General features: G+C 36.1%; 1 protein-coding gene across 3 annotated transcripts in view; it reads right to left on the bottom strand.

Annotated features, from left to right (window-relative positions):
• The window catches only part of LOC124132247 (zinc finger protein rotund-like), a 406,713-nt gene that overhangs the window by 204,375 nt on the left and 184,771 nt on the right, over nt 1-17,567 (bottom strand). The window lies entirely within an intron of this gene.

Here is a 17,567-nt window from a genome sequence, read left to right as displayed (position 1 = left end):
CTTTCCTTGTTACACACATTGATACACACCTTGTCACACACATTGATACACACCTTGTCACACACATTGATACACACTTTCCTTGTTACACACATTGATACACACCTTGTCACACACATTGATACACACCTTGTCACACACATTGATACACACACTTTCCTTGTCAAACACATCAATACACATTTTCCTTGTCACACACACTCAAACATACATTTTCCTTGTCACACACATCGATACACACTATCCTTGTCACACACACTGATACACACTATCCTTCTCACACATTAATACACACTTTCCTTGTCACACACATTGATACACACACCTCCCTTGTCACACACATTGATACACACACTTTCCTTGTCACACATATCGATACACACTATCCTTGTCACACACATTGATACACACCTTGTTAAACACATTGATAAACACACCTTTCTTGTCACACATACAATACACATTTTCCTTGTCACACACACTCATACATACATTTTCCTTGTCACACACATCGATAAACACTATCCTTGTCACACACATTGATACACACTCTTCCCTGGTCACACACATTGATACACACACTTTCCTTGTCAGATGCTGCCCCACCTGGAGGTAGCCCTGTCATGTCAGACACTGCCCCACCTGGAGGTAACACAGTCATGTCAGACACTGCCCCACCTGGAGGTAGCCTAGTCATGTCAGACACTGCCGCATCTGGAGGTAGCCTAGTCATGTCAGACACAGCCGCATCTGGAGGTAGCCTAGTCATGTCAGACACTGCCCCATCTGGAGGTAGCCAAGTCATGTCAGACACCGCCCCAATTGGAGGTAGCCTAGTCATGTCAGACACTGCCCCACCTGGAGGTAGCCTAGTCATGTCAGACACTGCCACATCTGGAGGTAGCCTAGTCATGTCAGACACTGCCCCATCTGGAGGTAGCCAAGTCATGTCAGACACTGCCCCACCTGGAGGTAGCCTAGTCATATCAGACACTGCCCCATCTGGAGGTATGGGTAGCCTAGTCATGTCAGACACTGCCCCACCTGGAGGTAGCCAAGTCATGTCAGACACTGCCCCACCTGGAGGTAGCCTAGTCATGTCAGACACTGCCCCACATGGAGGTAGCCAAGTCATGTCAGACACCACCCCACCTGGAGGTAGCCCAGTCATGTAAGACACCGCCCAACCTTGAGGTAGCCCAGTCATGTCAGACACCGTCCTGACTGGAGGTAGCCTAGTCATGTCAGACACTGCCCCATCTGAAGGTATGGGTAGCCTAGTCATGTCAGACACTGCCCCACCTGGAGATTGCGAAGTCATGTCAGACACTGCCCCACCTGGAGGTAGCCAAGTCATGTCAGACACTGCCCAAACTGGAGGTAGCCCTGTCATGTCAGACACCGCCCCATCTGGAGGTAGCTAAGTCATGTCAGACACTGCCCCACATGGAGGTAGCCAAGTCATGCTATGATATAACTGAAAAATTGTTCACAGCAGTGCCTAATGGTTTATAACCCTAATCATTGCCTCACATACTCCAAACCTCACACACACCAATCTTCCCTCCCACACACACTCTGGCACATTATTTTTTCATGATTAAAGAATGTATTTGATATCCAATTCATGTGAGGGTTTTTTGACAGAAACTCAGAATCCCCAAGAATCCCCAAGAATATCCCCAATTCCACCAAGGGTTAACTGAGGAACTTCAGTGACAAAAGCTATAGGGTTAATGAGAACTACGCCACTCCAACTTAAGCCCTGAATTGAATTTGATGCTTTTATGTTGTATGTTTGGACTTTTACAGTGCAGAATGTAATCACCTTGTATTTGGTTACATCACAATAATGAGGGACGATACCACCATGGTTACAAAGAACTTCCTTGTCTTTCAAAGCATTTAATGAGATTCCATGTCAACATTATTTAATTCTTCCGCACAGTGAAAACTGTACACATTGAAATCCCCCTCACGAATACCGTAACACTCGCGAAAATTGCACAAAATATCTTATTAGTTACGTTACCGTATTTCCTCTGAGCTAGGTGTTGGAATCCCAATCTGCAGATTGGAGGTAAGAAATTTGGATTTTGTATCATATCCTATCCAGTGTTATACAGCCATGTTACATCAGGGGGACTTGCTCTTGTATTCATATCAGGATCAAACCTGCACTATTGCTGAGATAATCTCATGGCTTTACAACTGTGCTACCTTCATCTTTGATCCATTTTCTCATCCCCTTCTCACAATGACATCCCCCTGAGGCCCTTCATCACTCCTCCTACGCACAACACTCATCCTTCCTATCATCCTTCATGATTTATTGACCAATCCTTCCCTTGGGTTGTGATGTCAAAATATGCAATTTAGACCCAACAAAATATTCTAAATAACCATGATTTTCTCTTAATGTAATACATACACAATATTAAATCATAAATCAACTATTGTGGCCAACCAATCCACACTTTGACACCACTGAAAAGTCGGGGGTAAGAGTTGCCTCCCTTGGGTTTGCCAGGAACCTATATGATCGTGGTTCACATCCATATTCACCAAGATTATATTTCAAGGTTTATCAGCACCATACCTGTGTTCATGGGTTTCACCAAAGTAGTTAGACCTGCATCACTAAAGACCTGCTACACCAAAGTGGTTAGTAGTCACTTAAAGTTTTTCCTCCCAAATCCAGCTGATCTAAGTGAAACAGTCTTTAATATGGCGAAAATAAAAATAAAACAGAAAGCTCTTCTGGCTCTACCGATGGACGCCCCTTATGGACGTCCCTTCATAACATGGCTGGAATATCGCTAAAAGCATCATATTCCCATACTAAGTCACCTGCAGAACGCTCACAAAACGTGACTTGAAAAAATGAAAATAATAAATTGCATTCTTCTATAAAATGAACACTCTATTATTAATCACAAAATGTAAAAACCCTACATATTCTGAATCTCTTTCTGGACATCTTTTGTCACATTAATTCTTGGGTGTAAAACAAGGAAAGTTTAGCTTACAGTCATAGTATATTTTTTACTATAATTTCCATTTTTTAAATAGGTATATCATTTCTAATTATTCAACCCAGACCAATATGGGATTTCAAGAGGGGTTTCACAAAATGTCTAAAAATGTAAGATGTCAGTTTTATTTAACATTCCCTTTCTAAAAATCTTTATCACTTTTGAAACAAATAATTTAGATTTACACAACAGAGTCACAACCGCCAGACTGATATTTGTTCAGGACACATATCCAAATATCTTCCTTCTGAGACCTATTCATTTTCAAAGTTTCGAAAACTTAAAGGAGTATTTCAATTTAATTCAAAACATTAACAATCTCAAATTTAAACCAGATATGCTATAGTGAAAAAAATCGCTTACACCTCAAATCTAAAATAATATAAAATAAACTAAGCCTGTTTATATCACATCACCGTACGTAAATAGTAAAATGACTTATCATACAAAACTCTGCCACATGTCAGTTCTCTGTCATCCAAATATTTGCCTAAAAATCAGAAATAAAAAGCGTCACTTACAAAGTAATTCTGGGTTGCCTATCAATGTTATCATGTGACTGAATAAACACCACTATTGAAGCAAGTTCTTCACTAGGGGTAATGCTATACACATCATTAGCCCAATTGCAGCGCTGCAATCAAAATGAGGCTCTCTCTTTTCCTAGTGGGAGTCAGCTGTTTTGCATATCAGCTCTATTATTGCATTAGGATTAGGCAGCTTATCTCCCAAAATTAGTTTCCAAACACAGCTGGCTTTTAAAGCACCATTGGCCATTCTGTTCCTCACAAGGACTTACAAAAAGTCTAAAATATGCTGTGAAGAAATACGCTACCCTGTACAAACATAAGGCAGTTTCTATACTGTTCCTTCGCAAGCTTACCTCGACCATTTTGCAGTTTGGTGTTCATGCTTGTTCTAATATTATTCTATGATGGGATTAACTACTGCCGCTGTTATTACTACAACAACAACCTCTATTCTGGCAGTAGCTGCTGCTACTACTACTACTACTGTTGCTATTAATACTACTACTACTACTACTACTACTATTTCATCTACTACTATTACTGTTGCTGCTGCTGCTACTACTACTACTACTACTAATACTAATACAACTAACTACCACTACCACTACCACTACCACTACCACTACCACTACCACTACTACTGCAACTACTGACGCTGCTACTACTGCTAGTACCACTGCATGACCCGTGTAGATCCTGGTTGGAATTGGTCTTCAGGAACCCATGCTTGCCGTAAAAGATGACCATGCTTGTTATAAGAGGCGACTAACGGGATCGGGTGGTCAGGCTCGCTGACTTGGTTGATGCATCTCATCAATCCCAATTGCGTGGATCGATGCTCATGATATCAGTCACTGAATTGTCTGGACTCGATAATTTACAGACTGCTATCATATAGCTGGAAAATTGCGGTGTTAAACAAGTTACTACTGCAGCTGCTTCTACTGCTACTACTACCAATATTACAGCAATTACTACTACTATTACTACTACTACTACTGCTACTTCTACTGCTTCTACTACTACTACTACCACAACCAGTACTACTGCTGCTTTTGTTACTACTATCACTACTGCTGCTAGGGCTGCTGTTGATACTACTACTACTACTACTACTACTACCATCACTCAAATTAATTCCATGTGACAGTGTATAACTTATCTTAATGTCATGTGACAGTGATTACTCAAGTCAATGTCATGTAAGAGTGCATGACTCAAGTTAATGTCATGTAAGAGTGCATGACTCAAGTCAATGTCATGTAAGAGTGCATGACTCAAGTTAATGTCATGTAAGAGTGCATGACTCAAGTTAATGTCATGTAAGAGTGCATGACTCAAGTCAATGTCATGTAAGAGTGCATGACTCAAGTTAATGTCATGTAAGAGTGCATGACTCAAGTTAATGTCATGTAAGAGTGCATGACTCAAGTCAATGTCATGTAAGAGTGCATGACTCAAGTTAATGTCATGTAAGAGTGCATGACTCAAGTCAATGTCATGTAAGAGTGCATGACTCAAGTCAATGTCATGTAAGAGTGCATGACTCAAGTCAATGTCATGTAAGAGTGCATGACTCAAGTTAATGTCATGTGACAGTGATTACTCAAGTTAATGTCATGTAAGAGTGCATGACTCAAGTTAATGTCATGTGACAGTGCATTACTTAACTTAATGTCATCTGAGAGCGCATGACTTCAGTAAATATCATGTAAGAGTGCATGACTTATCATTATGTCATGTAACAGTGATTACCTAAGATAATGTCATCTGAGAGTGCATGACTCAAGTAAATGTCATGTAAGAGTGCATGACTTATCGTTATGTCATGTAACAGTGATTACTCAAGTTAATGTCATGTGAGTGTGCATGACTTACCGTTATGTCATGTAACAGTGATTACCTAAGTTAATGTCATCTGAGTGAGTGAGTGAGTGAGTGTGGTTTTACGCCGCTTTTAGCAATATTCCAGCAATATCACGGCAGGGGACACCAGAAATGGGCTTCACACAATGTCATCTGAGAGTGCATGACTCAAGTAAATGTCATGTAAGAGTGCATGACTTATCGTTATGTCATGTAACAGTGATTACCTAAGTTAATGTCATGTGAGTGTGCATGACTCAAGTTAATGTCATTTGAGTGTGCTTGATTCAAGTAAATGTCATGTGACAGTGTATGACTCAAGTAAATGTCATGTGACAGTGCATAACTGAAGTTAATGTCTTGTGAGAGTGCATGACTCAGGTCAGTGTCGACTGTGACACTTCATGACTCAATGTCATGTGTTTGAATATGTGTTCACATATACAAACATAATATATACAAAAACAAATGCACTGACTTTTATGCTAATCTAGAAATGTTCTATTTCTCAGCACAACTTTATCCAAAATTGTCAGTTCAGCACAATGAATTCAAGATGGAGATTTGTTGGGTTCACAATAAACCCAAGCCCACACAACAGTACAAATCTATTCCAGGTCTTATCATGCTGACTGATGCCAAGAACAGTTTAATGCTTAAATGATTATATGACAATCGGTGTCTTTATGGGTAAAAATGAAAGTGTACCCAAACGCTTAAACACATCAAGTGCAGCAAAAGTTGTGTGATGGAAGATGGAAAGATGTCAGCATGTCTTGCTGCGGAGGAGGAGTGCGGTTTTATGCTCTACCAAGCTTCGTCAGTATCAAAACAAAAACGGCAAGTTTGAAACTTTAAACTTACATGCAAAACTTGCCAAATCTTAACAAACATAGAACAAAATACAAAATAAACATCTAGAAAGTTCACTGGTAGTCCCTCAATGTGGTATTTTAATCAAAATACCTTTATCCCAACCCTTGCCAAAACACTATTCTTCACGCTGAGTCTCAAGCTTAGAGATAATAGACGCAGGATCGAGGGTTGAACCAAAGCGAGGCTGACGAAGAACATGGGGTGATGTTGAGATCTCACGATCCGAATCTAACACACAAAACAGCCCAAAGAAAAATGCTTCAATTTCTGTATACTGTTTTTTCTAGTAATTTCACCCCGTATTCCACATACTATGACCATTTCACATCTCAGTTGCAAATAATTGCAGCATAATGTACAGTTTGTGCAAATAAAATCTTAATTAGCAATTTACTAGTAGTAGTGTTATGCCAAAACAAAATGAAGTTGGCCTCATGATTTTGGATATAATCATCCTATGTTTTGTGGATTAACAACTGTGAAGGTGTGGATATCAATGTCTCAGAGTGTAACACCATCTAATGACAACAGGTTCAAGTGGATTTATGGAACTAGAAATTTAGCTTAATGTGATGTACTTTAAAAAATACGATTAATACTGTTGTTCTATTTCTTGTAAAAAATGGTGAATGACAGACAATTCATTCCAAGATGTGATGCCATCAAGGAAAATACCCATAAAGCGAATAAGAGTGTTCTCATCAGATACTTGGACATCGTTCATTTCGTTCTGTTATCAATGTCTTTCAATTTCAATATATGACTGATTACAAGTAAGGATCAGGTTACTAATTATACTTTCTAATGAGATTTCTTTTTTCAAAGTCATTGTCATCAATATTGTATTTTCATGAACTTAGGAATACCTTAAGAAGAAAATCTTATTAAATATTTTTTTGGTTTTAATGTATTTTGGTTTTTAAATTCAATTTAATGTTATTTATTTCAAAAATAATTTCCATCTCTTGAAAAGTTAGAATCATGATGATAAAAAAATTCAGCTGAATCCATTCTCATTCAGATAAAATTACAATTTTCAATAAAAACAAGGAAGGATCTGAACTGTCTTTGGGGTGAACTATATAGGTTTACCACTAAAACATGAAATTTAGATGAAAAGACATTATTTTTTCAACCTTCCATAAACAAGTATGAAACTATGGTTGTCATGTTTAATAGCAACTGAACTCTAAGGCATAAATGCTTTTTTAAACTCTATATAAGAAACATTCTACTATGCCGAAAATCTAGAAACAAAAAGTCTTAATACAACTCCTTAGAAACAAAATCGGAAAAATCGTAACCACCATATTCCTCTTGTTCCTAGCGTCTGTGAAAAAGCATGATCTTGTTACAGTAATTGCATTTGTAAATACCATTAATTATACGTATTACAATAAAAGACAATTTTCTGTAATGGACGATAAAATTGTGAAAAGAACAATAATGTTGTTGAAATTCACAGTTTTATGTTAAAAGCATTCATCAGTGCAAGGCCGCTGCAACCTGCTCACACATGGCTAATAGGTCTCGTTTTTAAAAACGTTAAAGTAGTTTTTACCAATTGCTTTTTTGCCCGTCTCCATTAGTGGGGCAAATACAGCTTTCTAACTACAAGATGTAGCGCGTTATGTCCAATTTTGTCAAGTCGTACGTCTTATTGCAAAATGCGTTTCAGTCCCTCATCTAATCAAGACCACTACTCAACAAGAGGGCTTCATGCCTTTATAACCGATGTCCGAATATTCCAAACATGCTTTTGAACACAGCCAGTATTTCTGGTGGTGCGTTCAATTACGCTGTCATGTCAAATGCACATGGACTCCCGTGAAATAACAAAACATCAGAGTAGAAATGACATCTATGATATACATGAAGTAAACACTACCAATGACATATGCATAATCAAATGACTCAGTTAGCACGAAATATGAGAATTTCGTGAGATCGCAAATTTAAAGGCGTATGTAATGAGCTCCAAAACAAAAGAAATTTTGGAGCCATTGGCAGTACTTAAACATACAGCCCAGTCTGTTAATATAGAATGGTTTTAGTATCCTTGATTTTGTGGCTGTTAGGTTGTGTGTAATCAGACATTTTAAAGGTATTATCATGCTTTGTGAGGTCAAGAATTTGAATAAAATTTGGACTGGTACACAAATAATGTAAAAAAGTGAAATTTGTAATAAAAGATTCTGTAATAAAAGATCAGCCTTTTATGGAATGGCGGCAAGTATATTTTCAAAGAATGTCATGTAAGGATGCAGCAGTGAATGAATGTTTTTTGTTTTATTAAATTATTTTACCGCTATCTTTATCGTTTGTTTCTTATTGCAATTGAAACATATGATGATCGATGGAACCTATATTGTTATCATCTCTGCAGTCAAGATCTAAATTAAAATAATGAAACAACATTATTTTACAAAGCAAATAATTATCAATAAAGGTAGCATGATATTTCCTCATTCTTATCATATTGACAATATTTTCTTTATATTACATGGTATAACTTTGAATCATGCATTTTCATTTCAATGAAAGGAAGACATTAAAAATTCAAATTATTCTAATTTTAAAAATATAATCACACTTTTCAATTGTTAAAAACATATTTAAAAAAAATTCATTTAAGTAAACAAAGTATTGTAAATAAACATAATATTCTCTTAACTTAAAACATACACAGACTAAAATTAAATCATAAATGCTAAAATATTTAACCCCAATGTTATATCATACAAGATGAAGGAAAAGTGTGCCTCATCACACGTTCTCATCATAAACTAAGCATATTTACCTCTTATCTGACTAGCATGGCTAAAAAATGGACCTGTTCTGATTAAAACCATCACTGAGACAGTAATTATATATTTTTTTATGGACTTTGTCATAGCAAAGTTGATAGATTTGCAATAACTTGTACAAAATATGTTTCAAATTATCCCAAATTTTATGATCAAATAAACCCCGGAATCATATTTCTAAAAATATATTGAATGAAATCAAATGGCCAAATGTGAAATAAATGTCACATTAAGCCTGTTGTAGCGTATTTTATGTAGGACCATCTAAGATTCACCATGAGCAGCCCTTCTTCATCTACCTTGTGCGTTGATTTTATCACTAGGCACAACATTATTTCTTGTTTATTGGCAGGCCAGCCTGATAAATTAACTCAGGAATGCTAAGCATAAAGAAATTGTTATGTAATATATCTGTTTTTACAGGAATAGCGACCATCAAAAAACAGGAGGAAATAATGTATGCACATTGCTGATTATAAACATGTCGATTTTGGAAAATGGCAATATTATAGAATTTGTATGAGTACATGTACCTGCATAATTATATAAATTCCTATCAGATTATACATTTGTGTGAAGATAATCCTTTAAAACCCATCTTTACTGTCTACCATGGTGATCACACACATGTATCAGTTTGAGAATATTAACCAATTATGAATTGTTTTATTTCATAATTAATTACAGTAATAGTTTATGAACCATTTATTAACACAACTTCTTCATGGTTGCTGCTTTTATTGAAATTTAATATACAAAAAAAATGTACAGTTAGAGGTTTTGTCACTTTGTATAAAATCAATAATCTTAGATTATATACATAACAGCCCTGATTAGTGTTTTGCCATTTTAAATGATTTGATTACTGGTAAACTTTGAAACTTTTATTCAGTTACATCAGTTGGTTAATTTTGTGAACAAAAGATTTGCTTTTGCATGTGTTTGGTGATGGATGCCATCGGTAGCACATGATACACTCACCTTTTTTGTGAACACCTGGTAACATCAATATTTGATAGTGATTCATAAACCTGATATAGTCGGAATTATGCAATAGACTCTGCTTTTAGTACATTTCTTGAAAATAGAAAGAATAATACATCAAGTTACTTTGAATGATTCTACGGCATTCTTGTACTGAACATTCCAAGGAAAAGTGATTTCTTCGTAAGCTGTGTCCAAATATCAATATGTCTTTTCTATAAGTTCTAGCAGTGTCATCTATTGATATACAACATCTGGGCAAGGAGTACGACAAAGACATTATTTATTACCCTTTTTTTTCATAAATAAATGAAAGTGAGCAAAGATATATATGTACCATTTGTTTCTCTGAACAGTACAATATCTTGCCTAATCATGGTCAAAACATACCATATATCATTAACCTTGTCAACAGTTTGTCTAGATTGTCTTTTCAACTCCCTGAGGAGTATGCAAGTCCTAGAGTGTGTAACATCTACCTTAAATGTCATCTAAGCCAGTGATACCTTTAAGATTTTGTGCAAGCCTGGCATTGTTGGTGTAAATTCAAACACAAATGGAATTAATCACTGATCACACCTTTGTGCGTTTTTGTTTGTTGTATTTTTTGTGGTTCATAGATATCGTTACTGGCTTGGTAAACCCAAAAATGGACAAAAATACATACATGTATCTCTATATTTCCCTATACTTCTTTTTCCTTCTTTCATTCATTTACTCATACATTCACTTGTTATGCCACTACCTCAAAATGACTTATACATGGATGCATTACCAGTCAATGATATTTATAAAAGTCTATTGACTGTGGTATACAACAACATTCACTCATTAAAAACAAACCATGAAATCAAATCAGCATCAACTATCCTCAATATCTATCTCACAGGTCAGATCACAGATTTAAAAAAAGCTCATCATGGCCGACATGCAACAAGAGAGGTGACTGAACTTAAACTAAGAATATTCATTCATAAATTATCAATATGTTTTGTCAATATGTTTTTAATAAACAATAACAAAACTGGAGATAAATAACTTATCTTCTCACTTCTGTTCTCAATAAAAAAAAAGATTAATTTATTTAGATACTTCCAACCATAAAACAAGTACAGATCTCGCTGTCTCGGTAGTGATGGGACGCTGGTTCCCACTATGTGGCTGAAGACGAGAACACTTAACCGAAGGGGGCAGCAATGTGATACCCCTGAAAATAACTTGTTACTGCGTTAAGTGTAATAGGCAATTACTAAATTATATCCTATGATGCTCTCAGGCAAGAAATATAACTGCTTCAGATGACTTTTCAAAGAGCAATGATCATCAGCGAATTGTGCTATTTCATAATCTATTCATTAAGCACTTGTCGCAAAAATGCCAATTAAAGTAAGAGGACTTAGAATCATGAACGCTAACCTTCTGTTTTTACTTACATGAGTGTTCCAATGCTGCCAAAAATTACACAAAGACGACATCTTGGGATATGAAACCATCACAAGTTGACTCATGGACAGGACATGGCTGTAGGCAGGTTTAGTTGCATTTGGTGATATGGTAGTCTGATTGTGCTTTGACAGCAGTCACATATTCAACAGATGGTGCAGTGGTAACAAAACAGTGCAGAAAAAAATAAAGCTGCAAGAATCAATGACAGTGAGTTTTTGGAGTAATAGTGATGGGTTCCCAATGCTAATTCATTTCAACAAAGAAAATTGTTACTTTAAGGAACAAATATGGATATAATCTTTCAATCTTGACAAAATGATACTCTGGTTAATTTTAATGCATTGTCAATACATAGGGTTCTGAGATTGGTCAACATTGGAACTGCCAGTTAATGCAGTGGTATGTTCAATATCACATGCATCTGTCGTCTCCCTTTGGGTGCAGTCTCTATTCAACTGTGCATTATATCATGCATACCTGACCTGTTCAGTTCATGCATAAAGTATATGAATAGGAGATTTGGGACAGGTTCAATCTGTTGATGCCAATGGTGATTTTGAATTTCCTTTTTGTTAAGCAACACATCAGTGTAATACTTGTGGCAGCTAGTGATAAGTATGTAATGCCACATTGAACAGAATTTCAAGTTTATAACAGTTTGTTAGCTTTGAGTTGGAGTGAAGCTACTTTGTTGAAAGCAGATCCTAATATAGCCAAGGGACACAACTCTTCACATTGAAATGCCAGAGACAATTATTTACAAATTTTGTTTTTTTTGTGACATTCTGGGCCCCAGTGTTTCCTGTACCGGATGACATTAAGATATACAAATTGACACAGCCAACCAAAACATCCCATATTTATCTGACAACACAAAACAACATACCCAAGGACACTGTGACATAATAACACACTTCATATCACATGCTGAACTAAATGAAGTTAGCCATTAGTGCCATGGCACGGCACTGTAGCTTACCTGGAGTCATGCTTCAAGTGTTGACCAAATCTAAAGATCTACCACTAATAACTTCAGGCATCAAGCTAGAAGAGTAGTCTTGTCACAAGGGGTTGTTATGCTGTCAGGAATTCTCAGGATACTATATGATAATAATGACATGTTTAGTGTGAGATGACAGGTTTGCTTCCCCATGACAACAGTGGAAGCAACAAGATGGAGGAACATGGTTTACAGACTAAACAATATATGTGGCATGCGATAACCTTACACACCAGGTAACAATTACCTTCACAGAGCATGAGTGCAAATATTGATTGAATTTGAACAAAAGTGTCAAAACTGCAGGAAACAAAGCTTTGGCAGAGGGTCCAGTCAAAAATCAAAGGCAAAACTTCAAACAACAGACAAAAACAGATTATTATAAGAAGTTTTATACATCGAACCATACAGAGACCAAATTTAAATTTAAGATCTTCAAAAATGACTGCATAGTGTCCAATATTATTTTGTTTTATATGACTTATGGCACATACTGATTATTGCATTGTCTAAGTTAGGGGCGGTTGGGTAGCCTTGTGGTTAAAGCGTTCGCTCGTCACGCCGAAGACCTGGGTTCGAATCCCGACATGGGTACAATGTGTGAAGCCCATTTCTGGTGTCCCCCACCGTGATATTGCTGGAATATTACTTATAGCGGCGTAAAACCAAACTCACTCACTCACTCACTCACTCATTGTCTAAGTTACAGGTCAATGCAAGGTAAAGATTGAACTATGTGATCCACAATCTGTTGAGCAGCTCATCATGCCTACAACTAAATTTACTTTCCCTTCTGCAAAATTGTTGACATAAATATCTTAAATGTGGTTGGCATGGTGAGCATTTGGATTTTACAGTTTGGACAAAAATGACCAAATTCATAATCATACTATTGTACACATCATCATTACAACATTGGTAGTTTTCTACAAGTAAACTAAAACTGAGAGATTTAAGAGAATGTGAAAAGATGTGTCACAACAATTTAACAAAGGAATAACGCAAACTACACTTCCGTTCAAAATAAGGGTGGTCAGGAAGCCTTGTGGTTCATCATGCCAAAGTCCTTGGTTCGATTCCTGACATGGGTACAATGTGTGAACCCCATTACTGGTGTGCCCCGCCGTGATATTGCTGGAATATTGCTAATAGCGGCGTAAAACCATACTCACTCACTCACTCACTCACTCACTCACTCACTCATTCACTCTGTACAAAATTTAATGGCTGATCTGACAGCCGTATGAAACATCAGAACATCTTAAAAACAATAAGTTGTCATCATTGGTGGCTTCAAGTTCATTGGTCCAGACGTTCTAGTGAAGCAGATATTATAAGGCATAGAGAAATGACAGAACATGACACACAAGCAAAGCATGGCACAGACATTCACTAGATACCTTGTTCAGGTGAGCTAACAACACAACAAGAGATATTACAACACATCAAAATATCATGTGATGATAAGATAATCCCATCTAACAGCATACCAAGTGATAACTGGGTAACATATACGACAAAACTAAGGACACTATAGTAATATGAAAGAATCGGTTAACTTAACTGTCCTTAACTGTTTTCAGCATTATATCGTAATATTTCATGATACCAACTATCAAAGGAGTCTGCATGAAATATATCATTATGGACAGGAAGATATCAACTGAGAAAAGTCGTGATGCATAGTTAAACTTACTCACTGATAAAGGATTCTGTATGTAATATGTCATTATGGACAGGAAGATATGAACTGAGAAAGATCATGATGCATTGTTAAACTTACTCACTGATAAAGGATTCTGCATGTAATATGTCATTATGGACAGGAAGATATGAACTGAGAAAGATCATGATGCATTGTTAAACTTACTCACTGATAAAGGATTCTGCATGTAATATGTCATTATGGACAGGAAGATATGAACTGAGAAAGATCATGATGCATTGTTAAACTTACTCACTGATAAAGGATTCTGCATGTAATATGTCATTATAGACAGGAAGATATGAACGGAGAAAGGTCATGATGCATTGTTAAATTTACTCACTGATCATGATAAAGGATTCTGCATGTAATATGTCATTATGGACAGGAAGATATGAACTGAGATAGAGCATGATGCATTGTTAAACTCACTCACTGATAAAGGATTCTGCATGTAATATGTCATTATGGACAGGAAGATATGAACTGAGAAAGATCATGATGCATTGTTAAACTTACTCACTGATAAAGGATTCTGCATGTAATATGTCATTATAGACAGGAAGATATCAACTGAGAAAAGTTGTGATGCATTGTTAAACTCACTCACTGATAAAGGATTCTGTATGTAATATGTCATTATAGACAGGAAGATATCAACTGAGAAAGATCATGATGCATTGTTAAACTTACTCACTGATAAAGGATTCTGCATGTAATATGTCATTATGGACAGGAAGATATGAACTGAGAAAGATCATGATGCATTGTTAAACTCACTCACTGATAAAGGATTCTGCATGTAATATCTTGTTATGGACAGGAAGATATGAACTGAGAAAGATCATGATGCATTGTTAAACTTACTCACTGATAAAGGATTCTGCATGTAATATGTCATTATAGACAGGAAGATATGAACTGAGAAAGGTCATGATGCATTGTTAAACTTACTCACTGATAAAGGATTCTGCATGTAATATGTCATTATAGACAGGAAGATATGAACTGAGAAAGATCATGATGCATTGTTAAACTCACTCACTGATAAAGGATTCTGCATGTTATTTGTCTCTAATAACTGCACGATATCAACTGGCAAAACAGTTTGTGTGGTAGTAATCTTTATTTACTGCATGATAGATATCAGGATAGGATATAGGATATCCTTTGCTACAGCTGTCTGCATGATATATATCACTGAATACTGCATGATACCAACTGACATAATAAAGGCATCCATCTATGATCTGTGATCTAGCAGGACAAATGGCCATCTCAAACGTCCACCTTCACATGGAACCAGGGACAGGTTTGGATCCAGAGATTCCTCGGAGACTCGAGACAGATTCCTAAACTCATTCTTCTTTCCTGACTCTTTCCCATACTAATTCCTAGGTTATATAATTCAACTTTTTGATGACGATATACAGTGGATGAGTTGGATTTAAGCATAAATCTAGTAACATCACAGCACAGAACGCAAGAATGGGCTTCCTAACTTTCTGGGTAATCCAGCACAGTTCTTCATCTTCACAAGCAACACCTAAACCTGCCATGTAATCTCCTCCCTGTCGACATCATATGATTATGTAACACTCTCCCTCCCCCCACCCTCCCCTGGCATGACATGAGAAATTATTGTAATGTGGGTCTCAGTTCTAGGCTTTAAAAATACCTGCTATTATTTGAGGTGAAGATGTTACTGTTTAAATGAATCAACATGGCTTTATTGTGTTGATCAAATTTGGCATCATCTTTATTTCAGTTGATGCTCTTCTGCTTCTTCTTCTTCTTCGATATCATCATCATCATCATCATCATCATCATCATCATCATCATCATCATGTGACTTTTATCAAAATATCATTATAGGATTTTTCTCCTGAGTGACACAATAAATAAATTATGGTAACTTTAGAATTTATTTGTAGACGTATTCATATCGAATATTCATATTCAAAAATATTTGTCCATTAAGCAGGGCTTCATAGTTTTCCAGCTTTATTGTTTCTGTCTTAATGAACCACACAGACACACAAACACACAAACACACAAACACACACACACACACACACTCACAAACTCACAAAGGCACACAGACACACAGACACACACTCACAAAGGCACACAGACACACACACACACACACACACACACACAGAAGTATCAATTTAGGTGAAAAACAAACAGACTTTTAAGCTCCGATTTGCCTCTATACAAACACATGTATAGAATGACTATATGACGATTGATGTAATAGATTTCTACAATGATAATATGCTGTAATTAGTAGTATATTTATTCCTGTATAAGTATACTGATTGCTTTGCTCTTGTATTGGCAATATCTTTATTCAAAAGAAACAGCTATTTTGATCAATACAATGTATCATTTGACAAGCATCTTAAAACATATACATCTTTCATTTCTGTTGATTCACAGTGAATATCTTAGAACTTGTATGCTTGTTTGTAATATCAGTCAAAAACAGCAAAAATAACTCCTAAAAATCTTTCAATATGAGAATAAAGTTTTCTGTGAAATGATAGTATTTATCTTTAATTTCATGCTGCAAAACAACTCATGCATTTCTTTTAATAAAAGAAACATGCATCATGACAAGATAGTAAGTCGCGTCTGTAGCTCATTTTCTGTGATTTATTGAAAATATTAATTATCACATTGCATATAATTTGCAATAATATCTCAAACAATCAAAACCTTTATTAATCAATGATTAATCAATTTATACACCAAACTAATATTAATATTAATACGTAATGAAATTCTGATTGATAATGAATGAAAGTGGCAACTTCGATATTGCGCACATGTTCGTTATCAGATAATATTTCTGTGAACAATTAATAATGAAAATATTTTTGAATTCATTCACAAATGTTATTGTTGTTTACGCAATGATTTCAAAATATGTTGGCATTACTGTTTTGTACAAAATCCAAATATGTAGAAACCTGAAGTGTATGTAGATATATATTTTGTATGTACCACATATGAAATGTCTGAGTCAGGGATTATTGTTAACCCCAGGGTCAATAAATATGTCCTGATAAAATTACATACAAGACTGAGTTAGCAATGGTGGCAAACTGTCTCAAACTGTATAAAAAACTGTGAGCAAGTTTAAAGGCAAGATTACTTAGATGCTCCATGTAAGGTTGTTCAAGCCATGTGGTTTTAGAGGAAATGAAAAAAATATGTTTAAAATGGATGACAGGGGACAATCAACAAATCACAGAAAACAGAGGATGGACAGTGTGCCATGACAGTGTGCCGTGACAGTGTGCTGTGACA

This window comes from Haliotis rufescens, unplaced genomic scaffold (genome assembly GCF_023055435.1).
Source record: "Haliotis rufescens isolate VD_foot unplaced genomic scaffold, xgHalRufe1.0.p SCAF_13, whole genome shotgun sequence".
Lineage (NCBI taxonomy): Eukaryota > Metazoa > Mollusca > Gastropoda > Lepetellida > Haliotidae > Haliotis > Haliotis rufescens.
The sequence above is the reverse complement of the archived record's forward strand: the minus strand, read 5'-3'. Positions and strand labels throughout refer to the sequence as shown.